The sequence below is a fragment of the Nicotiana tabacum genome, chromosome 8 (assembly GCF_000715075.1).
Source record: "Nicotiana tabacum cultivar K326 chromosome 8, ASM71507v2, whole genome shotgun sequence".
Lineage (NCBI taxonomy): Eukaryota > Viridiplantae > Streptophyta > Magnoliopsida > Solanales > Solanaceae > Nicotiana > Nicotiana tabacum.
In genome coordinates this window covers 211,256,967-211,282,911 of record NC_134087.1, presented here as the reverse complement: position 1 = coordinate 211,282,911, position 25,945 = coordinate 211,256,967, and the positions used below count along the sequence as shown (strand labels likewise).

At 37.9% G+C, this 25,945-nt stretch overlaps 1 pseudogene; it reads left to right on the top strand.

The window, feature by feature from the left end:
- Positions 1-421: 421 nt before the first annotated feature.
- On the top strand, positions 422-25,464 carry LOC107773616 (AP2-like ethylene-responsive transcription factor At1g16060; annotated as a pseudogene).
- The last annotated feature ends 481 nt before the right edge of the window (positions 25,465-25,945 follow it).

Genomic DNA, 25,945 nt, shown 5'->3' with positions numbered 1-25,945 from the left:
GTTGAATCCAAAACTCATGTCTTAATTAAGCACGAGAGATTTTTGTTCAAATTTTGTTGAATGAAATACTTTATCAAGGAAGTAGCACCTGACCTTTTACTTTTACAGCTTGTTTGGATGGTTGTTACCTATATTGTATTGTATCGTATTGTTACTTTAAATACTATATTTGTTTTAATTGTTACTTAAATTTTATTATATCGTATCATTAAATTCGTTGCTACGTAATGACAAAATGTGCTACTTTATGACCGATTTAGTGTGGTCGCATTGTTATCTTCTCTTTTTCTCTCAATCTCACCCTTTATTATTCTTAAATAATTTTATTTTATCATTTACTACCCCATATCATAACTTTTTTAAAAATATTATAAGCTTATTCTTTATATTGCTGGTGTGTGATATTATGAAACAATGATAAATGGCACAATCTATCCAAACATTGTATTTATCAAACGATACAATACAATACAATACAATACATCACGATACGATATATTATAAAACGATTTGTAAGGTTCCGAAAAATGTTTATTGATCAGGCATCGATGGACGGGTAGATATGAAGCTCATTTATGGGATAAGAATTGCTGGAATGAATCTCAGAACAAGAAAGGAAGACAAGGTTCATACCATTAAATCTTAGATCTTTCCCACCATTAAATTATTTATTTCTTTTTGAGTTGATGATTTTAATTTTTTTTTTTTTTAAAAAAAAAGGGACTCTGCAGTTTATCTAGGTAAGTGTCATGGCCAAAATTTCTTGATTTTATTATTCAAACACTACAGAAAAAGAAACAGGAATTTGCTACGAATTTTATCGCTAAATTGCTCGTAGCTAGCAAAATGTTTTGATAATCTGTTGCTAAATGAGATTAGCGACGGATTTTTCTGTTTAGCTACAGAATTTGTCCGACGCTAAAATCTGATTTTTTAGTAATGAAAATAATATTAATTATCTCCTTTTATTTTGTAAAGGAATAAATGTTGGTTTAAAATATGGTAATTTTTCTATAGGTGCTTATGATGATGGAGCAGCTGCTCATCCGTATGATTTGGCTGCACTTAAATACTGGGGAAGTGAGACAATTCTTAATTTTCCGGTAATTAACTCGTCTAATTAATTTCCTTTGAAGTATAGTACAGCAATTTTTCACACACAAATATATTTTAAGAAATAAAAAAATAAATGAAAGTACTGATATTGGTTTATTCTATTAGCTATCAACCTATGAAAAGGAAATCATAAAAATGGAGGGTCAGTGAAGGGAAGAATATATTGGATCTTTGAGAAGGTAAGTTGAATATTGAATGCTATTTCTCTTTCACCAGAAATTAAAAGTTTTTTTTTTTAATTTCCAGCTTATTTATTTGCATAATTCATTAGCATAATATTGATGAGTTCCAAAATTATAGGAAGAGCAGTGGATTTTCAAGAGGAGTTTCGAAATATCGTGGAGTTGCAAGGTACCAAAATATTTTTTGTCACATCTAATTCAAACTATATCGTGTAAAATTGACACATATATAAAGAGTATAACACTTTGACTTTAATTCTTGGATTCGTTAAAAAAAAATACGGCAAATGGCCAATTATACCCATGTACTATAAGAAAGGGTTTAAATATATCCTTCGTTATACTTAGATCCAAATATATCCCCGCCTTAATACTATTTAGTTCAAATATACCTTTCTTCTGTTAAGTTTGTCCAAGGTGAACATCCAATCCTACGTGACACTGATATTTGATGAGGTGGATGGCACAAAGCATGCCACCTCGGGCCCCATATCCATATATAATAGACTAAAATTTGAAATATGATATTTTTCATGGTGGCAATAGTGGTGGAGGGGAAGAAAATTTTAGTGGTGGAAAAAAAATAGAAGGGAGGGGTAAAATGTCTTAGGAGCACTGAGGTGGCAAGCCATGTGACATCCACCTCATCAAATGTCAGTGGCAGTGCCACCTAGGATTGGATATCCACTTTGGACAAACTAAGGAAAAATGAGTATATTTAAACCAATAATATAATGACAGGGGTATGCATGAACTCAAGTATAACGAGGGCTACATTTAAACTTTTTATGATAGTACAGAGGTATATTTAGTCCTTTTCCCAAAAATATAAGGCAGAAATGCAATTGTTTTGATATAAAAGTTCACTTTCTTTGATAGTTTACAAATTTAGATGAGTTAATCATACACTTCAACAAGCTGCATGAACGTGTATCATGTATAATACAATTACATAAATACAAGTATGCTCTCTCTAGGGATGACCACATAATTTAAAAAGTTTCATTACGTATTTTGAAAGAGAAATGACAAAGCCAGATAGAAATTCAACTCAAAAAATGCATGTTATATCTGAGTTGCAATTGGAGAGTAAGTACTCCATCCGTCTCAAATTATCTGTCGTATTTTTGACTTACACGTCCATTAAGAAATATTAAATAAAAAATATTTTTGACTATTTTCCCCTTATTTATGTCTTAAGATATAATCTCTTTACTTAATACTTACTCATAATTGAGGTGTTTGTAGCCTTCAAGGAAATTTATTACTAAGGGTAAAAAAGAAAAAAAAATTAATGTTATCTTGAATTTCTAAAATGACAAATAATTTGAGATAATTATTTTTAGTAATCACATTTAATAATATGAGACGGGGGAAATAATAACGAGCATTAAGTTTATTATTTGTTCTGAAATCGTCAGCTAATATCAATGAACAGACATCATCATAATGGAAGATGGGAAGCACGAATCGGCAGAGTTTTCGGCAATAAGTACCTTTACCTTGGAACATACGGTAATAGTTGTATTGGTCAAAATTTGACCACCACGATCAGGTTGCCCTAACACCTTGCCCCAGGGACTGTGGGGGAAGTCAATAGAGCCCGCTCCATTTCTCCTCTGAGACATCCGACGAACCGAAAAGAGTAACGCCTAAAATTCATGACCAGGACGCACCATCGACCAGAAAGTGTCGAGTTACACAAAGAGTAAAGGGACTTCGACTATATATAGCCAAGGAAAGCTTTCAGCCTGGGGGGATTTTTTCCATTCTCTCGAACTGAGAAAGAGACAAGAATTCATTTCTTGTACTGGAAAACAAAAAGGAACATTTGTAATCCTCCTTCCTCATCCATTGGTGAGGAAGACAATGTTGAATCGTAATAAGATCGTTATATTTCCTTCGTCCCTCATACAATCATCATTATTATATTTTTCGGTCTGGAATCAATTAAGTTTGACTACGATTTACCCCTTCATCTTTGATTATTTTGTCCAAAAAGGTTTTAACATCTTTTGAGTCAAACAATTTGGCGCCGTCTGTAGGGATTTCTTAGTGAAAACTCCTAGTTTTTCCCAGATCAAGGCTGAGAAACACAATCATTCACCGAAAGAAGCACGAAGGGAGAATCTAACCCAACCGAGACATGGGAACAGCGCGTTAAGGGAAGGAGAGCCGAGTGGGTTTACGGAACCTGGAGTTCCTCGCCCCATCAGCTGCAAATCTTCTAAGTTAGGCAAACGGTGCTTCAAAACCAGCTCTCCCCCACCGAACCACCGGACGGAGGCGAAGAAAATCTCACCCTCACCTCCCACAGTTCGTCAGGGCAAGCACATAAGATCCGCGTGAATGAACAAACACAAGGATATCAAGGTTGAAGAACAAAAAGCACTTCAATACAGCTGAAACCCTCCCTACCGGCACCATCTCTGAGCTGAACGGCCGGAGTAAGACAAGAAAACTATACCGCGCGCATAGCGCAAGCCTATACGAAACATTGACGCCTCCTGTCCACCAGCGTTGCACCATCCGATGCAAGCAATACCAAACAGACTGGGACTCCTACGGGAGGTGCCCAACCCTCCAGAAACTGGGACTGGCGCCGGGCTGTTATTTTGATAAGTTCGAAATAACACCCTTTAAAGCCAAGGGCCTTCGCCATCAACGAAGAAAAGGTTCGACCTCGATCGAACGACGACGGGCTGTTATTTCGATAAGTACAAAATAACACCCCTTAAGGCCAAGGGCCTTTGCCATCAAAAAAGAAAAGTTTCGACCTCGATCGAACGATGACGGGCTGCTATTTTAATAAGTTTGAAATAACACCCCTTAACGCCAAGGCCTTCTCCATCAAAAAAGAAAAGGTTCAACCTCGATTGAACGATGCCAGACTGTTATTTCGATAGGTTAGAAATAACACCCCTTAAGGCCAAGGGCCTTCGCCATCAAAAATAAAAGGTTCGACCTCAATCGAATGATGACGGGCTGTTATTTCGATAATTCAAAATAATACTCCTTTAAGGCCAAGGGCCTTCGCCATCAAAAAATAAAAGGTTCGACCTCGATCGAACGATGACAGGTTGTTATTTCGATAAGTTTGAAATAACACCCCTTAAGGCCAAGGGCCTTCGCCATAAAAAAAGAAAAGGTTCGACCTCGATCGAACTACGACGGGCTATTATTTTGATAAGTTCGAAATAACACCCCTTAAGGACAAGGGCCTTCGCCATCAAAAAAGAAAAGGTTCAACCTCGATCGAACGACGACAGGCTGTTATTTTGATAAGTTCGAAATAATACCCTTTAAGGCCAATGGCCTTCGCCATAAAAAAAGAAAAGGTTCGACCTCGATTGAATGACGACGAGTTATTATTTCGATAAGTTCGGAATAACACTCTTTAAGACCAAGGGCCTTCGCCCTCAAAAGAAAGAAATGAGGTTCGACCTCGATTGAACGACGATGGCCTGTTACAAAAGAACACCCTTCAAAACCGAGACTCGTCGGACAAGCCCCAATCTTGTACCAAAGCCATGAACATTTGGAATAAAAAGTGAAGTACAAGGCAAATAGAGAATAATAGAACTTTAATTTATGCAAATCACAGCGCGGGCTACCGCAGCCTATATATGGCCCAAGCCAACCAACAAAAGAAAGAAAAAAGGAAGAAGAAACGAACAAACAACAGCCAACAAATAAAATAAAAATAAAAACGAAAGAAAACATTCTTTATTCGGCGTCATCACCGCCGTCATCATTTCCACTATCATCACCGTCTCCACGAGGTTCACTATTATCATCATCCGCACCCCCATCGGCTTTGGGCGTTGCCGCGTCGTATCCACAGTTGATGCGAGCCTCATGAGCTTTCTCTCACGCTTCTTCATAAGCAGCCTCAGACACGGTGCCAGCTTCCCAAAAACTCTTATATATGTCTCGCTGGGCTTCAGCATAAACCCAGAGCTCATGCATTTGGAGAGGAACGACAGCGGAAGATGACGTAACCTGGGCCTATAATCGCTCATTTTCCGCTTCCAAGGGCGTGACCCGATCTCCCAGAATCGACGCCTCCTTATCAATTGTGCTAATCTGCTCCTCGAGCCTCGCCTCCATAAGGGTAGTTGTCGCTCTCTCCGACTCATGTTCAGATTGGAGTACGCGGATGGTTCCTGCAGGGCCACCGCCCTCGCCAAAGCTTCAGATCAGGCTCTCTCAATGTTCTCCAAACCAACAACTTTGCTCTCCATCGCGGTCAATTTCCTCATCCACTCCGCGTTATCGCCTCAACCTTGACCAAATTCTGGTCCATCTCTGACTGTACTGACCTCAACTTACCCTGCAAATGCTCACACTCCGCCGCGATCCCCTTACCCAACTCGAGCTCATCGTCCTTAATGCGGAGTTGCTCCTCGGGTTTACTCTTGCTATGGATCGTCTGCATCAACTCCTAGTCCCTTCTCTCCAACTCCTCACCAAGAGTTCGATTACGGGGGTCCATCTTCAGCCGCTCATGCATCTTGCGACATCTGGGACGGTATCGACGGTATTTCTCCAGCAGCTTCAAGAAAACCCTTGCCCGGATGTTAGCCCTGCGAATGCTTTACACTTCTACCATGTATATCTGGAAATCATGGAGACGAGGTTAAACTAGTTCTTTCAAAAAGAGGGGAAACATAAAGCGAAAACAAAATGCAACGTACCCTAAGGCCCATGACGGCCACCTCGTCCCTCAGCTCAGTATCAGGGACATCTCGGAGGGACTCATTCTCAACTTCTGAGCATAACAGGATGAATTGCGGCACCAGATCGTCCTCTTCCGCCAAGAGGTTAATGCCTGAAGGGATCTGAAGAACATGAGCCGAGCCCCCTACATTAACCACTGAATGAGTAAGGCCCTCCTCGAACATCCTGACATCATCGGGGTCCAGGTCTAACTTAGATTCATACTCGTCAACCATCACGCCTTTTCCCCTTTCTGCTACCGAAGGAGGAGCATGACCCGCTGCAGAAGATGAGGGCATGTCTAAAGTCACAACAGCGGCACCAGAGGCCTGGTTCTCTAACACGATAAGATGATGATCGTCAATAACAGCAGGGGCTGCCGATTGAGCCAAGGCGGCGGCTGGAGTTTCTGATTGCTGATCTTGGGCGCCAACAACTTCAACAGTTTGTTCCGTCCCTATGGGGGGGCCGTAGTAACACCCTCTCTGGAGCCCGATGTGGGAGAATCGTCCAGGCGAATCACTGTTGGGGGCGCCATCTCAAACTTTACTCTCCGCCTTTTCAACGGCCCCTCCTCCTTTCCAGTAGACGGTGACTCGTTTGTAGGATGAGCGACATTGGTTGGGGCCTCATCTTGAGAAGAGGCCCTTGCTGGAGTAACCAAGGCCGCATATTCGATAGAAGCATCCCTCGACAAAGGCAGAGCAGTGGATACCGCAATAAGGCGAGCAGACGCGGTCGGCTGGCGGAAAGCTAGCTGAGGCGCCCTTACTCTCCGAATCCTCCCTGGCAATGATGAATAGTGCATGAGGGACTAAACAAAAAGTATATAAAAGGGGGAAGAGGAAGATATATAAAGGCATCGTCTCACCTGTGAGGGCCTTGCATCCGAACCTCTCGTGAAAGGCCGACCATATGTGAATTCCCACTATATGGGGAAGGATGGCCTCCACCCATTCGCGGATCCCTTACGACAGGCGGCGTGGGTAATCTCTCAGCTACAAAGACGAATCAGTTTAGTACTCAAGTAAAACGGTAAAGCATTTCACTTAATAAGGGTTCACACTTACGTGCGAAGTTCTATCTCTTAGGGAATCCCTGTGGGTCCGCCACAATATGTTCGGTCCGCACATAAAAGTAGTTCTCATAGAAACAGTGGTTGGTCTTGTCGTCCATCTTCACCACCAGACTCCTCGACCCCCGAGGACGCATGTGGATCATCGAACCGTGGATCAGTTGAGGAGCAAAGGTGCTGAGCATATGGTTCAAGGTGACCTTACAACCGGCAAGTTCTGCATACTTGAGCAACATAAGAAACAACTAGTACAGATAAGGTGAAATCTAGGCGGGGCACACTTCGTAGAAATGGCAAAAATCCACCACCAACATGGGATGAGGAAGTGTGTACCCTACAATAAAAGGGTAAGCATAGAACATGCAGTACCCGGGACGGTCGAAGTAAAGTCTGTCGTCCCCCTCCACCGGCTGTATGTCGACATAATAAGGGATTCTCCACCTTTCCTCGGCTCCATGATTCCCCTTTCTCTCAGAATGGAAGCGAAGGGTTCTGGCTTCGCTCCACCGCTAAAACTAAAGTCAGTCGCCTCCCTCCCGGGGCGAGGCAAGATCTTAGCCACCGAGGGAACCTCTTCATCCTCCGTCGCATCCGACCCTCCGGTAACTTGAACGGAGCTCTTTGGTACCGGATTAGTAGCGGAAAGATTGTCGCGAGAAGAATTGCCAGCCATTTTTTAGCAGAGAATGAACCGAAAAAAGTAATAAGAAGAAAAGACGAAATATTTCGGTGAGCAAAGAGGTAAGCAGAAATTCGAGATATAAGAAAAAAGTTATATCAGAAGAACTCTCTCAGACAAAAGATGAATTGAATCAATCGAATGACAAGTTCCTCTATTTATAAGATACATAAATTCTTCGAGCACGAAACCCAAGCGTCGCCATTCGAATATGATAAGGCACGAAACATTTCAGTTTCCCAGAAACGTGTGTCATAATGGTGAGAACCCCACCATTTCGTTAAAAATCCCCAGAACGCGATCAAGGAACGAAAAGTCATAGGTCAGATTTCTCCCGACTGAGTAACGAGCATGATCCGTCTGCTGAGGCCGACATAGAATGACCCTGATAGACGGATGGACTAACTGTATTGGTCCAAATCTGACCACCACAACCAGGTTGCCCTAATACCCCGCCCCAGCGACTGTAGAGAAAGTCAATAGAGCCCGCTCTATTTCTCCCCTGAGATATCCGACGAACCGAAAAGAGTAACGCCTAAAATTCATGAACAGGATGCACCATCGACCAGAAAGCGTCGAGTTACACAAAGAGTAAAGGGACTTCGACTATATATAGCCAATGAAAGCTTTCAGCCATGGGGGATTTTTTCCATTCTCTCGAATTAAGAAAGAGACAAGAATTCAGTTCTTGTACTGGAAAACAAAAAGGAAACATTTGTCATCCTCTTTCCTTATCCATTGGTGAGGAAGACAATGTTGAATCGTAATAAGATCGTTATATTTCCTTCGTCCCTCATACAATCATTATTATTATATTTTTCGTTCTGGAATCAATTAAGTTTGACTACGATTTACCCCTTCATATTTGATTGCTTTGTCCAAAAAGGTTTTAACATCTTTTGAGTCAAACAAGTATCACTAAACTTTTCCATATGTATATATAAACACTTACATTTCCTGATATAAACTCATTCTAAAGGATTTAATTACATTCACCAACAATGTGTTTTAAGTAACAACAATAACAAACCCAGTGTAATCCTATAAGTGAGGAACATAGTGGGTAGTATGTATGCAGACCTTACCTCTATCTTATGGAGATAAAGAGGTTATTCTCGATAGACCCTCGACTCAGAAAAAGCATAGCCATAACATAGTTGAAAAAAAATACAGTTACAGGAGCAACATGGTAAAAAATAAGAATAAGAAGCAGTAACAACATCATAATAATAAGATAATCAAAGCAAAAGAGAGAAAATATAAAAAAGAAACTGGGATAGTCTCTCTCTAAAAGACCAACGGCTATCTTCTAAATAACACCATCTTTCCGTCACGTGCCCCTGATGGAACCACCGGACGGCGCTGCTCTGACGCGTTTGGAAGACCATTCCACTCCTTCTCTCATGGCGAACCAACCCCCAGAGTCAATTGACACAAAAATAACCTATCCCACCAAAGTAATTTCATCTTTGAACAATCTGAATTCTCTAAATCGCCATTGCAGGGACTCTGTCGTTGCAATGCATACTATGTACAATGGAATACCGATGGTTCTCTTCAAAGCTTTAGACTATTATAGTGTTATGGCTGAAGAGTGTAAACTCACCATTATTGGCCGATTTTTAAAACCAAGGCCCCAAATTGAAAAAATCAGATCAAAATTCAAGGAAATAATTTCGATAAAGGCTCTGCCAAGATTGGGGTTTTTGACAATTACAACATTTTTCTTGATTTCACCAATGAAGAAGACTTCAATTCATTTTGGTTTAAATGAGTGATTGAAATTGAAGGGCAGCAGATATTGCTTCAGAAATGGTCGCCGGATTTCAAGCCAGAGGAGGACCTACCAATTGCTCCGGTATGGGTTCTCCTTCCTGGTTTACCTTTTCATATGCATACTTGGAATTATATTTAACAAGTGGTGAGTGCAATTGGTACTCCTCTTGAAATGAATTTGGCTACTAGAGGAAGAACAAGGCCTAGTGTGGCTAAAGTGAGAGTTGAAATTGACTTGCTTAAGGACCAACCTAATTCTGTTTATGTTGGAAAAATATTTGACGATGCTCCTCAAATAGGATTTGTAGAAAAAATTAAATTCGAAGGAGTCCCTAAATATTGCAAATTCTGTTGAAAACTTGGTCACAATAAGATCAATTGTAGAGCTTTAGAGAGGAAAAGGGCTGCTGAAAACAGAGTTTTAGATGATCAAAAAACTGTTGATAATCAAGGTGGAGAAAATAGAGTTTTGGACGATCAAAAACCCGAAGAAAATCGGATGAATACTATTGCAAATCGGAATGGGGAAAACACTGAATTAGACTCCCAAAAAGTTGATAAAACTAGGGAGACTAGTGATGAACATCAGAAACTTGATGCAAAGCAAACTGGACGAAAGAATGATGGACCAAGCCTAGCTAGACAGAATTCTGTCTCAAAACAGAATTCTTGTACATCAAGATTCTGTATCAAAACGGAATTCTCGTACATCAAAATTTTGTATCAAACCAGAATGAGGAAAACAAATGCATGAGAGAGTGTACCAGCCCAAATCAATTGAAGCACAAGAATGGATATGAATCTGAAAATTACTAGCAACAATGACCCAACAACATCAGAGTCAGATCCAAAAGGAATTCTAAGAAGAACAAACAGAGGAAACTTCCTAAGAAGAAAGCAAAAGTTACTTTCAAGCCTATGTTCAATGTATCTTATGGCTCTAATTGGAGAAAGATGCATAACAATGAGAGAACCTTGGCTTTACAAAGTCTCAACCAAGATAGCAATCCGGAATGACAGTGAATGTGCAAAAGCAGTCAACTGAATTGAATGAGGAAGATCAAATTGGAGCTTTTACTAATAAGGCTCAATCGAATACCAACTCAAACAAGCAGGAAAAGACTCATAACAAGGAGATATCCTTGTCTGCCCAAAATCTAAACCAAGAAAGTACTGTTGGTGTAACTGAGAGTGCTTAAGGGCAGTCGACTAACTATAGAGGGGGGGATAAAGGTGGAGTTGTGTGTAACAAGGCTCCCTCGAATTCAAACACAAACAGGCAGGAACAAAATGGTTACAACAGTGTTAGGGATACCAAAGAAGATCAGCAAGAGTCTATTCAAGATAATGATAGTACAAATGAAAACGAGGATCTGGAAAATAGAAAAAGGAAAAGAAAGCTCTTTGTATGAATGACTATGTCAATGCGTCAACCAGTGTGCCTTCACAAATTAAAAATGTCCCTAGGATTGATTTTGTTGTTGATCTGAACATGGAATCCAAATCAAAACAAGACAAATATGTTACTTTCTAACAAATTGAAATAACCTCCCCTAATAGGGTGACAATTATGGTCCCTGAAGAGCAGCTTCAAACAGACTCGAAGGAGGAATCCTTTCATATCATAAGTGGCAAAGATAAAAGGAAGAAAAAAGGAAAAAAGAACAGAGAAAAGATACTACACCTCCTAAAAGAGGAAACTCATGCTAACCTTGAATATAGTTTCCATGATAAATGTTATATTTTGGAACATTAGAGGAGTAAATACCAAAAAATCCTTACCAAGGCTAAAAAAAATTGATTTCCATTTATAAGGTGGATCTTGTTGCTATTATGGAACCTTTTGTAAGTATCAATCAAATTGAAAGGTACAGGAGATTCCTTTGATATCAATACTATATTTCTAATACAAACGGTCAAATTTGGATCATGTGGTCAGGCAACAACATGACTACTATATTAAACAACCACGATCAACAACTTACTATCAAATTACATTATGGTGCTGTCAACAGTGACCTCTACATCACAACAGTACATACTAAATGTACTCCTGAAGAAATAAGAGAGCCATGGAATAGTCTAGAGTTAACCAATCTTCAAGTGAATGGTCCATGGTGCATTGGAGAAAATTTCAATGTCATTTTGGATCCGAATGAGAAAAAAAGTGGCAGACCTCATAGAATAAATAAAAGTCTAGAATTCAGCACTTGCATGGATAACTGTGGTATGATGGACTTGATTTTGTTGGACCAAAATACACATGGTGTAACAACTGGGAGCCAAGAAGAAGAATATGGAAGAGATTGGATAAAGTTTTTATCAATGATGATTGGTCCCAGATTTTTCAAAACAATATTGTCAACCACTTGGCTAGAATTGGCTCTGACCATAGACCTATTCTAATTCAATGCAAGGACATTAATCAACAGGGGCCTAGATACGTCAAGTTTTTTTAATTTTTGGACTAATCAACCTACTTTTTTGCAGGTAGTTGAAGAAATTTGGAGGAATCGTGTCAATGGAAATCCTCTGTGGAGGCTTCAACAAAAGCTTAAAATGCTAAGCAGAAGACTGACTCAATGGTCCAAAGACGACATTGGCAATGTTTTCAACCAAGTCAATACTGGGAAGATAAAATGAAGGACCTTGAACAAATGGATCTTATGAACAGTAATGATATAACCAGAACTAAACTAAATAAAGGACAAGCTGAGTATATTAGATGGATGGGGATGCAGGATGACATTCTCAGACAGAAAGCTAGAGTGAACTGGTTTGAGGAATGAGATACTGACACTAAATACTTCCATAGCATCATCAGGGGGAGAAGGAGAAGGCTGCAAATTCTTAAAATCAAAGACCATAGGGGCCACTGGATTGAGGGGGATGCTAATATTGGAAAGGCAGTTCTCTATCACTTTCAATAGTTCTTTAACATCACTCACCACTACAATGATCATGACATCATCAACGGTATTCCTCAATGTGTAACTGATGCAGATAATGAAAGTTTCAGTGCCATTTCTGATACAGAAGAGGTTAGAGATGCTATCTTCAACATGAGTCCTGATAGTGCAGCAGGGCTGGATGGATATAATGGAAAATTCTTTCAATCCTGTTGTGATATCATTAAGGAAGATATCACTGATTTTTTTCAAGCTGTTTTCAATGGTAGGAGGCTCACAATTTTTTTTTCTCATACTTGTTTAGTTCTTATTCCTAAAGTTGACTCTTCTAGTAATTTCTCGGATTTGAGACCTATTAGTTTGAGTAATTTTACAGCCAAGATTATCTCCAAGATCCTTTCTAGAAGACTGAATCCTATTCTTGGAAAGCTTATATCATAGAATCAAAGTAGCTTTGTGAAAGGAAAATTGATCACTGAAAATATCCTTTTAGCTCAGGAGATTGCTCAGGGAGTGAACAAGAAGAATAGAGGAGGCAATGTTATAACAAAACTTGACATGACAAAAGCTTATGATAGAATTTCTTGGACCTTTCTGATAGCAATAATGAGGAAATTTGGTTTCTCTGAAAATTGCATTGACATGATATGGGGACTTCTACAAGATATATGGTACTCTATCATTATCAATGGGGCTAGAACAGGTTTTTTCATATCTACTCAGGGCCTCAAACAAGGAGATCTATTATCCCCTTCTTTGTTTATTATTGGAGCTGAGGTTCTCTCTATATCTCTAAATGCTCTGAATGACTTTATTGGATTCACTTCTTTTAGCATAGATCCGAGAGATCCAATGATCAATCATTTAGTCTGTGCTAATGATATTGTTATATTCTGTAGTAAAAATAACATGACTCTCAAGTTAATCAAAAAGGTTATTGATAGGTATGAAAAGGCTTATGGGCAGAAAGTTAACAATGATAAGAGCTTCTTTATTACAACCCCTCACACCAATGCTGCAAGAATCAATAGAATTAGAAATGCTACAGGCTATATGGATAAGTATTTCCTTTTCTCTTATCTGGAATGCCCCATTTATTTTGGGAGGAAGACTAGCAATCTTTTTGACGGTATGCTCTCTAAAGTGATCAAGAAACTTAATGGATGGCAAGACAATATGTTGTCTTCTGGAGGGAGAATGATTTTGATTAAACATATCTTACAATCCCTCCCCACATACATCCTATCTGCTATGAACCCTTCTAAAGGAATTACTATGCTCATGGAAAAACACTTTGCAAGTTTCTTCTAGGATACAAATGAAGGTAAAAACAAATATCATTAGTCTTTATAGAAGAACCTTTGTCTCCCAAAAGATGAGGGCGGAGCTGGTGTTAGAAAAATGGAGGATATCATAGATACTCTTAGCATTAAAAGATGGTGGAGATTCAGAACTCATCCTTTCCTTTGGGCCAACTTTCTCAAGAATAAATATTGCAAAAGAGCCCATCCAGTGAACAAAAAGCCAAATCCCATAGATTCTCATATTTGGAGAAACATGCTCAAAATCAGAGACAAAACCGAGGAAAACATTAGATGGGAAATACAGAAAGGTAATTGTAGCTTTTGGTGGTATAACTGTACAGGTAAAGGTGCATTAGCCAACATCTTATAAGGTAGTGGGAGATCTTCTAAAGTACATGTTAAAGACTTTATGAATAATGGAGAATGGAATATTGGCAAACTCAAAGATGTTCTTCCTGCACATATTATGGATACCATTATTCCACTGGAAATAGGAGACCCAAATGAGGATGATTTTCCTGTTTGGACTACGTCTAATGATGGAAGATTTTCTTCTAACTCAGCATGGCATTCTATTAGATTCAAGAAACAGAAGAATATCTTCATAAACAAAATATGGTATAAATCTCTCCCCTTTAAAATGTCCTTTATATCTTGAATGCTGAGTATGAGTGCTAAGTGATAGAGTGAGACATTTCTATGAGGTTGCATTTACTTTTTTTGTTGTTGCATTTACCTGTTAACTTCATTATGGTATTTGTTGGTTTTATGGAATTTACCTGTTTATTCATATTTATTGTAAATTATGAAAATAAATAATTGGACTGTTTTACTTAGCTCGTCATTACTGCTCAGTTCCTTAGTTATTTCTGTTATTACTGAGGTGGTTGTACTCATACTATACCCTACACTTTATATGCAGATCCAGGTGAGTTAGAGCGCGGCAATCGTTAAGTTCAAGCCGGCTATCTGTGGAGATTGCAAGGTAGTTGCTAGTGTCTGCAGGACCTTGTTACTTTTTTTGTCATTTTTTCTTTTGGACAGTTAGATAGTTTATATATCTTAGTTTATAGTTTTAGACGCTCATGACTTAGTGACACTCTGATGTTTGGGCCCCTTTTCGTATTTTATATTATTTATATTTAGAGTTGGTTTAATTTATCAGGAATTAAATTATTGAAAATATTTTATTAAATTCTTATAATTAAATTAGTAGTAATATTTTGGGAATAGGCTTGCCTTGTAACGCGATAGGTGCCATCACGACCATACTTAGATTTTGGGTCATGACAAATTGGTATCAGAGCCTAGGTTACATAGGTCTCACGAGTCATGAGCGGGTTTAGTAGAGTCGTGTGGATCGGTACGGAGATGTCTGTACTTATCTACGAGAGGCTGCAGAACCTTTAGAAAAACTTCACCTTCTTGAATTCTTATCATGCGGTATTGATTCAGCTTGAAGTGTAACTCTTTGAATTCATTCCACGCATTCGTATGCGCATATGAGCACTCGGTATCAGTTATGCAACAATGGCTTATATTCCATGGATGAGGTGTGAGAGGTGATTTCAGGTATGTTTTGTTTTCGGACTCGTTCGAGGACGGACGTTTGTTTAAGAAAGGGAGAATGTAATGACCCAGTCGTTCGCTCTGAGAGTTTTATCTATGTTTCCCCCCATTTGTGCTTCTTTGTGTGTTGTTCAGCTGTGTTGAGTTGTATCAAGTTGGTAGGTTTGGGTTCGGAATAGTTTTAGAGTGAAATGAATATTTAGTCTCTTAGTCAGAAAGCTGAGTTAGAAACGTCAATCGGAAGTTGACTTATGAGTAAATGAATTCGGATTTGGATTTTTATTATTCGATTAGCTTTGTTGGGTGATTTTAGACTTAGGAGTTGTCCGTGCTTAGATCTTGGGCTTTGGGAGCCCCTCCGAAGTCTGTACACACCCCTAGTAAGCGCAGAGTGTTGAGTGTATTGAGTGTTGAGTGCTGAGTACGAGTGCTGAGTGATGGAGTGAGACATTGCTATGAGGTTGCATTTACTTTTGTTATTGCTGCATATACCTGTTAACTTCTTTGTGGTATTTGTTGGTTTTATGGAATTTACCTATTTATTCATGTTTATTGTAAATTATGAAAATAAATAATTGGACTGTTTTACTTAGCTTGTCACTACTTCTCAGTTTCTTAGTTATTTCTGTTACTACTGAGGTGGTTATACTCATACTACACCCTGCACTTTATGTGCAGATCCAGGTGAGTTAGAATGCGACGATCGTTGAGTTCAGGCCGGCTATCTGTGGAGATTGCAAGGTAGCTGCTAGTATCCGCATGACCTTGTTACTCCTCTTGTCATTTCTTCTTTTGGACAGTTAGACAGTTTATATGTCTTAGTTTATAGTTTTAGACGCTCATGACTTAGTGACACCCCGATGTTTGGGGCCCTTTTCCGTATTTTATATTATTTATATTTAGAGTTGGTTTAGTTTATCGGGAATTAAATTATTGAAAATATTTTATTAAATTCTTATAATCAAATTAGTAGTAATATTTTAGGAATATGCTTGCCTTGTAACACGATAGGTGCCATCACGACCATGCTTAGATTTTGGGTCGTGACAATATGCTTACGGATGAAAATTCTAACAATATGAAGATAAAAAGGTGATAGACAGAGCCTCCCTCATTATTAAACAAACTCAAGCTACGGTCAGACATTGTTTCAGAGAGGGGAATCAGGTAGCGGATTGTCTAGCTAAATTGGCTACCACTACAAATTAGAGAAGGGTGTATCGCTCACTCCAAGAATTGCTTAGCAATGCAAAAGGACCTTTCTCCTTGATAAATGGCAACTTCCTAGTTTAAGAACAAAGTATGAAAAATCTAATTTTTTTGTCAGTTAATTTTGTTCATAGGTCTTAGGAAGGAGATGTATATATATATACCTCCTGTCCTTCTTTTGGGGTGATTGCATCACCGTTGTTGTATTTTGTGAGGTCAGGTCTAGCCCTCCTCTTACGCTTTTTTGAATACAACACAACCTAGACGGCTGTCTAGGCAAATTTATATACAAAAAAAAAAAGCAAAAGAGATAACCGGCAGTAATAGAGAGATCTAAGTATAAGAAAATCTGTGAATGATAATGATACTACCGGTATGAAAAAGGAAAAGCTCGACTACCTACTAACTTTTTGTCCTAATTCTCGACCTCCATACTCTCCTATCAAGAGTCATATCCTTAGTAAGCTACTAATAATGTGTGTTGAGGCATTGTAGTAAATGAAAACTTGACTTATTTTCTAGGTTCATAGAGTAAAAATTATTTTATGCACTATAAATAAATAGAAATAAAAATAATTGAGTGATGCAGCACTGAATTATAATTGGCAATGGTGTTAAGAAATTTTCAGAAGTGACTTAACTTAAGTATTAATTAAAGAATTACCAAAAGAGCTGCAACTACATATTCTCTGTTAGTTTAATAACCACGGAGCGAGAACAACATTAGCGTACCTGTCAACGCAGCGGAAGAATTATTGAACTCACCACCGAAACAAATTGTCTCAAGTCAAACTTTGAATCACCAGGAAACAAAGCTTAATTCACAAACTAAAAACTTTTCTTTCTTTGTATGTGATTTTTGTTGGGAGAAGAAAAGAGTTTTCATACCATATCTCTAATAGTTCTTCTGTAGAACAGATATAGAAGAGGAGTAGAGGAAACTACTAATGAAAAACACCATTCCACGTTCTCACGTTTCTCAAAATAACATGCGGTGGTTTTTGGTAGTAATAAAACCTACGTATAACCTCCTTAAATTTTATCTCTTTTAAAACGAGTCGGGTCAGTCCACACGGGCGACCCACGACCTATATCTTATATCCAACATCTCCCACTTCGCACAGGAGGACTAGATCCAAACTAGTAACTACCGTGAAAACAACACACATAATTCATACAGGCAAACTGTTCGTGCGACCTGCTAGTATTAAGAGCCATAATATTCTTAATCCCTTTAAGGTTGTTTAACAGCTCTATGTAGAAATCCAATCACATGCGGAAGGTATTTACTACTAACATGAGGATCTTATTACTCGTAATACCCCAGACATCACCTGCCAATCCAGTAGCTAGTTATTTAATCTCTCATCCTCGAAAGAGGTGAACTCGAGTTCATGTTTAACTTTATATTCATAATTACATTTGATACCCTCATGGTAAGTGTAATGGTTGACCTATAAATACAAGTTAAATTACAAAAAAAAATTTGTTTATTTGTCTTCCCTTTCTACTCGAATCTTTCCATTCCAAATCAACTGCTTTCCTAGATATGCATTGCATTGCCGAATTACTCATGGCTATTAGTAACATGTTAAAGTAGCAACACTGATTGGCACTTCAAGAAATAGTAAAATATCAAAGGGTATTCCAATAAAAGTTAATGTAACTTCTTTGGGATCTCACACAATGAAGAAGCAGGGATTCATTATCCCATTGGTCGATAGCACACGTGGTATGAAACACATGTCACGGTATTCTCACCTTATATTGGGGTGTGTGTCTTATTATTTTAATCATCCAACACCGTACAGATCTTGGTCTAGACACCTTCAAGTGTCTAACCCGAGTTCCTCAGTTCAATAATCCTCAAACCATCTTCTTAGGGAAAATCGTATCTGGTTTACAAAACAAGTCATAATCGAATAGTGAAATTCGTAAGCTATCAAGAACGACCTCTACAAGTAAATATAACCCCGCATTATTCAAGGTCTATAAGGTCTCATCTCTTCACGATTCTTAATGCAAGAGGCGATTGCTCGTGTGAGATAGCCAATGTCGAAACTTGTTCGACACACTTTATCAACAAAATATTCCTCACATGCATACGAGATATAGCAAAATTCAAGAGTCAAATATTGATGAGCATATTATAATACTTAAGTAATTTTACAATACATAAATATGTTCATATCCTTCGCAAACCTAGAGCCATAACATGTTTCTCAAACAGGTCTCTAGATATTGCCTTTGTAAAAGGATCAGCTATCATGCTTCGCGTAGGAATGTATTGTAAATTTATCTCTCCACTTGCTACCATGTCTCTTACAAAGTTATACTTGATGTCAATGTGTTTGGTTTTACTAGGATACTTTGGATCTTTTGTATATGCAATAGCCGCTTGACTATCACAATATAGAGTCATGGAACCCTAAGAGTTCTTTGTAATATCCAAATGCTCAAAGAATCTCTTCAAGCAAACAGCTTCTTATACTGCAGATGCACAAGCCACGGACTCAGCTTCCATCATTGAAAGGAATGTACAGGTTTGTTTCTTACTTTTCCATGATATAGCACCACCATTAAGTAAGAAAACATAACTTGATGTTGATTTTCTATCATTCTGATCACCAGCCCAATCATCATCTGTATATCCTCTCAAGTATAAATCATTTCCACTATAACATAGTGAATAATCTACAGTTCCCTTCATGTATCTGAAAATTCTCTTCACAGCTTTCCAATGATCTCGTCCAGGATTGGATTGATACCTGCTAACCAGACCTACGACATAACAAATGTCTGAGCGAGTACACATCATAGCGTACATCAAGCTCCCGACAGCACTTGAATATGGAACTCGATACATGTCTTCCTTTTCATTTTCAGTCTTGGGACACATTTCAAGGCTTAAAGTTTCACCTTTCGCTATAGGAGTATCCATGGATTTGCAACCATTCATGAGAAAACGCTTCAAAATTTTCTTTATATAAGGTTCTTGAGATAGACTCAATAACTTTTTGGAACGGTCTCTTTGGATCTTAACTTTAAGGATATAGTCTGCCTCGCCCACATCTTTCACATCGAATGACTTGATAGTTTTCAAATACTCCAAATTATTTCCGGCCAATAAAATATCGTCCACGTAAAGATAAAGAATTACAAACATCCTATTGGACTTCTTCACATAAATGCAATGGTCTTCATCGATCATGGTGAAATCATATGAGATCACCTCCTTGTGAAATCTAAAATACCATTGCCTTGAAGATTGCTTCAGGCCATAAATAGATCTTTTCAATTTACAGACCTTCTTTTCTTGGCCTTTAACGATGAAGCCTACAGGTTGTTACATGTAGATTTCTTCGTTTAGTTCTCCATTGAGAAAAGTTGTCTTCACGTCCATTTGATGTAATTCTAAATCCAAACGTGCAACAATAGCCAAAAGTAAGAGAATTGATGTAAACTTCACAACTGGTGAAAATGTTTCCTCATAATCTATTCCAGCTTCTTGAGTAAAGCCTTTTGCCACCAATCGTGCCTTGTATCTTTCTATTGACCCATCCGCTTTGCGTTTAACTTTGAGAACCCACTTGTTCCCAATAGTTCTACACCCAGGCGAAAGATCAACTAGATCCCGGACTTTGTTGGTTTTCTCGGACTCTAATTCTTCTTTCATTGCTTTCATCCACTCATCTTTTCCAGGGCTCGATAAAGCCTCAGTCACAGACTTTGGCTCATCTATTTCTGTAGGAGATACCAAGAAAATATAATCTTCAATTTCATAAGTATGTTTGGGTATATTTTTCCTGGTACTCTTTCGTAGTTGAAATTCAGGTTCGTCAGAAAGATTTTGGGACTAAGAGTTCCCACTCCACTCATATCAAGAATAAGATCTTGATCAATTTGATTATCAACTGTGTTAGAAGACACTTGCTGACTATCTGAGTTCAACATTTCATAAAGGGACTCTCCATTCTTTACCTCACCCTTCTTTGGAAAATCATTTTCCAGAAATGTGACATCTCGTGATTCAATCTCAGTAACACTTCCATCATCTAATTCACCAATGAACACATACCCTTTGGAGTGTTCTGAATATCTTATAAAGATACATTTTTTGCCTTTTGAACCTAATTTACCAAACTTTCTAAAGGAATCTTTTACATATGCAGAACAACCCCAAGGTCGTAATTCCTTTAAGTTTAGTTTATGACTAGTCCATAGCTCATAAGGAGTGAAAAAAACTGATTTAGAAGGCACTCTGTTCAATATGTAGGTTGCAGTCAATAACGCATCTCCCCAAAAGGAGATAGGTAAACTTTCATGCGCCATCATGAACCTTATCATGTCCAGTAATGTCCTATTCCTCCTTTCTACTACACCATTTTGTTGAGGTGTGTATGGAATAGTCAACTGTCTGGTGATTCCCTTTTTATTGCACAATCCTTCAAATTCTTTTAAAAGATATTCACGCCCTCTATCGGTTCTTAAAGTCTTAATCCTTTTGTCTAATTGATTTTTAACTTCATTCACATATTTCTTAAAACATTCAAGTGCTTCAGATTTATAAGAGATCAAATAGACATAACCAAAGCGTGTAAAATCATCAATGAACGTAATGAAATATAAAGCGCCAGACCTAGCCCTCACATTCATTGGACCGCAGATATCAAAATGGATTAATTGCAATGGAAAAATCAGCTCTCTTAGCCTTTCCAAATGGTTTGCGTGTAATCTTTCCTTCACAAGTTGGCATTTCAATTTTAGAGAAAGGATCTAGATGTCCTTCCTTAGCCAATCTACTCATTCGATCCTGCCCTATGTGACCTAATCTTGCATGCCATATAATAACATCAACATCATTGTTACTAGAATAATATGCCATAACAGAACGGTCAATATAATAGTTATACGTAGAAGGATTACAATCTAACACAATAAAACCATTATAACTATGTCCAAAACCATAAAAAAAACATTGTCTTGAGTAATTCTAAGACCACTGCGACTAAAGTTCAAATTGAAATCTAAATCTAGAAGAACAGGCATAGATACTAAGTTCCGTCGAATCTCTGGAATATATAGGACATCATGCAACATCAAAGATCGGCCTCCACGCATGTGCATTCTGCAAGTTCCTATCCCTTTGACTTCAAGCTTTGCATTATTTCCCACATATACATGCTTTGATCCAGGTGAAACTCGACAAAACTCTAAAAATGCTTCTCTATCGCGGCTCACATGGTCGGTGGCCCCTGAGTCTACAATCCATACAGGATAAGATTCAGTTAGTAAAACAGTGCTAGAAACATATATAGCACTAAGAGATGCATTTTAAAATGCTACCTTTTTCGGCTCAGTGCACTCACGAGCAAAATGCCCCGGAACTTGGCAATTGTAACACTTCATCTTGATCTTGTCTTTCTTCTTGTAGAACTATTTTCCTTTCTTGGAATTTGTCTTGTTTCTTTTCTTGGAAGGTCCTTCTCCGGTCTCCTTACCCTTTTTGTCATTTTTCCAGTTTTTCTTGCGCTTGAAGCTTGATCTCTTTGTACCACTTGATTCTGCCACAAAGGCATTAGGTACGACTTTAGCAGCACCAAACCGCTCGTCTTCAAGCTCCACATGACGGGCAACATCAGCAAAAGTTTTGATGCTATCATTATGGGTCAAGTTAACCTTCAAATGTTCCCAATTATTGGGAAGAGACCGAATCACTGCCTTAACTTGCTACTCATTAGAGAGAACATGGCCAGCACTTTTGAGTTGAGAAATCATATTTGACATCACCTTTAGATGTTGCTTGACACCGTGATCATGACGCTTTTTGTACTTGTCAAACTTTATTGTCATCTATCGAAGGCAAGTCACAGTCGTACCCCCATATGCTCTCTTAAATGTGTCCACATGGCTTGAGCAGTAGGAAATTGCTCACATTCGTGGATGAGATCATCAGCAACTAAACTTACAATAATTCCACGTGTAGTGGAATCTTTCTTTTTCCAAACATTGTAAGTTTCCAGATCCTTCATATGTTGAGCAGTGTTACCCTCATATGGGTGACTCATAACATGGTTAATACTTTCAAGAGCATCTTGCTCTTCAAGTACATACCACATCTTACGACTCCAGATATCGTAATTTTCACCATTCAATTTGTCACCCTTGTTCAAGTCAGCAATGATACTTTTTGATGGCATGTCTGTTATTAGAGACAATATTACAAGTTTAACTCATCAATATCTACTTCAGTTAATTTATGCATGTGATTACACACTCAAGAAAATTAATTATAATATTAATTCTACATTTTGTATAGAATCGAACGGTTACTACGTTTCCATTCATCATCTATATCTAAATATTTTTAATTTATATTAAGATCACTTCTTAGTGTGTCCATATTTTATGTCTCAATCCATTACAAAAAGAAATAATAAACAATGTATGTAACTAGTGAGACAAAGAACATAATATAAATTTCATTAAAATAAAACACATAATAATAATTTACATGTTTGCTAGGACATCCATATACCAATCTAACACTAACTCTTGATCATATACGCTAAAAGGTGCACTAGGTCAAACATCATGATAAATCTCAGTTAAAATTTTACCCCAAGGCTCTCGAAGAAAGTCTGCTAAAATAGCTAATGCTTCCCAATCAGTAATTTCTACGTAATTAGTCAATTCAACTCTTTTTATTTTAAAGAGGTGTACATGTTCAGGAACGGAAATATCAGGGCCCATTTTAAATTCCTTAAACTCCCTATATTTCTTTTCTCTTTCCCTTCGTTCAGCCCTTCGATCCCTTAACTCATTTTGCCTTGCTCTTGGGACATTTCTGATGACTTCAGGCTCCAAGTCTGAATCATTATAGAAATAAGTCCTACGACGACGTACCCTTCTACGTTGTCCTCTTCCTTGACTTCGAGAACTCCCACTTGGAGTAATTCGAACTTGTCCTTCTTCAGCCATATCTGAAATAGGACCAAGGAAACAGTTAGAACGGCTACAACTATTCAATATGACAACACATATCACAATTACTAGTAGAAGGTTATTAATTTAAGGGATTAGGACTAACCAAAATAGAATTATTTGAGAAATCAGGAGTTATACACAGGTCAATTCTTAATATATTAAAAACCAAGGGAAAAAAAACTCTATTGCAGTTAATTTCATGCCATTGATTCTATATCCACATTTTACCGCCGAATAGAAAATTGGAAAAACAATTAAAGAAGTTGACTCCAATATTGTTTCTATTCAATATTTGCACACAATCTGTTTCCTCCTAATACAATAATAGGTTTTAATATCAATTCTATTTTATGTCAATATATCTAAGGAGTAACTAATTTACTCTACTGGTTGGTTAAATAAGTAAAAGAATAAGCCGTCAACTCAATTGAATAAGGGGTCAAAAATTAAATGGGAAGATATCTCCATTCTCCAAAGGTTTTTGCATTCTTTATTGGCACACTTTGGATTTACAGTTCAAGAATTTATAACCACATTCACACTGCAACATTCATAGTAATGATCCTTACAATGATTTCACGTTTCTATACTTCTGTCATGATGTATCTATTTAAAAAATAAATTACTTTAATCAATTCATGACACATCAATCCACAAATTCAGTTATTCACACAAACCAGAAGCATATTGCAGTGAATATAACGTGAAGATGGGTACAAAACTTCATTCGAAAGTCTAAAAGACAAATTCTAAAAGCTATCTTTCGAGAAAAAATTTAGACTTACAACTTCAGTTTTAAGTCCTAAAAGAAAAGTATGTGGCGCACTATAAGTGCTGACGCTTACGGTGAAGGCAAAATTTATGAGTATCCCTTTTGAGAGTCGATATTTCAATCACTACTTCATTGGTAGAAATTCATAGAAAAAAAAGCCCAATTTTTGGACATGAGATTTCTAATCCATATGGCAATTATCAACAAAACAGTAAATAGTTTTCTACCAAAGCAACAAAAGAAATTGAACTGTTTTATCCTCTCTTTTTTTAAGTACTGTGTATTCGAAATAATAGAACACACAACGATTGTTCTGATGTCATGGTTAGTTTAATAATCACGGAGCGAGAACAGCGGAAGAATTGTTGAACTCACCACCGAAACAATTGCCTCAAGTCGAACTTTGAATTACTAGGAAACAAAGCTTATTTCACAAACTAAAAACCTTCTTTTCTTTGTATGTGATTTTTGTTAGGAGAAGAAAAGAGTTTTCATACTATCTCTCTAATAGTTCTTCTGTAGAACAGATATAGAAGAGGCATAGAGGAAACTACCGATGATAACCACCACTCTACGTTCTCACGTTTCTCAAAATAACGTGTGGTGGTTTTTGGGAGTAATAAAACCTACGTGTAACCTCCTTAAGTTTTATCTCTTTTAAAACGGGTCAGGTCAGTCCACATGGGCGATCCACAACCCATACCTTATATCCAACATTCTCTTAATTGATTATTCTTCTTTTGTTTTTTCAGCTACACAAGAAGAGGCTGCAACTGCATATGATATGGCAGCTATTGAATATAGTGGACTGAATGCTGTGATAAATTTTGACCTTAGCCGTTACATCAAATGGCTAAAACCTAAAGGTGTTAAACCGGTGAGCCGGGCCGGGCCACTATTTTTTGAACCCGTACGGGTTACGGTCCGGGCCGGTTTCGAGTTGGTTCTTAACGGGTTTAACGGGTTCGTGTTCATCCGGGTAAAAATTGAACCGTTGGGGTTACGGGTTGAGGGGGCCAGGCCGGGCCGGGTTTAGTGTATTTTTAAATTTTTTTTTGGAATTTTGTATAACTATTGTAGGTTATATTAGTACAAAGTATTAACATAAAGAATACAAGGAAGATGGGAAAAAATGCACTTGTTGCAAGTGCTACATTTATTTCATAATTCAAACTTACAAATTGAAAGATTTACATTTTTAACAATAAGTAAATTCAAAGGTTTTGCATTGCCTTAGAAAGTTTTTCATAATCAATATGAACTGATTGACCTTCTTCTGGAGTGTTAAATTCGGATGGATTACCACGTGTTAATATATCTCCAAGTTTCTCGTCTTCTGGACTATCAAAATCTTCACGTCCTTGATTTCTTTGTTCCGATCTAATCCAATCTCTGAAACATACTAAAACTTCCAAAGCATTGCTTCCCAATGAGTGACGGGTGTCTCCAAGTTGTTGTCTTGCTTGGCTAAATGCACTCTCCGATGCAACAGTAGAAATTGGCACATTCAGCACGTCCCAACCCATAGCGAAAAGAACAGGAAATTGCTTTCCATTTTCATGCCACCATCCCAACGGTGAAAATTCCTTTGTGCGAGGCTCTTTTTGCTTCTGCAAGTAGAATTGAAGTTCATCAATGTTCCTGCTAC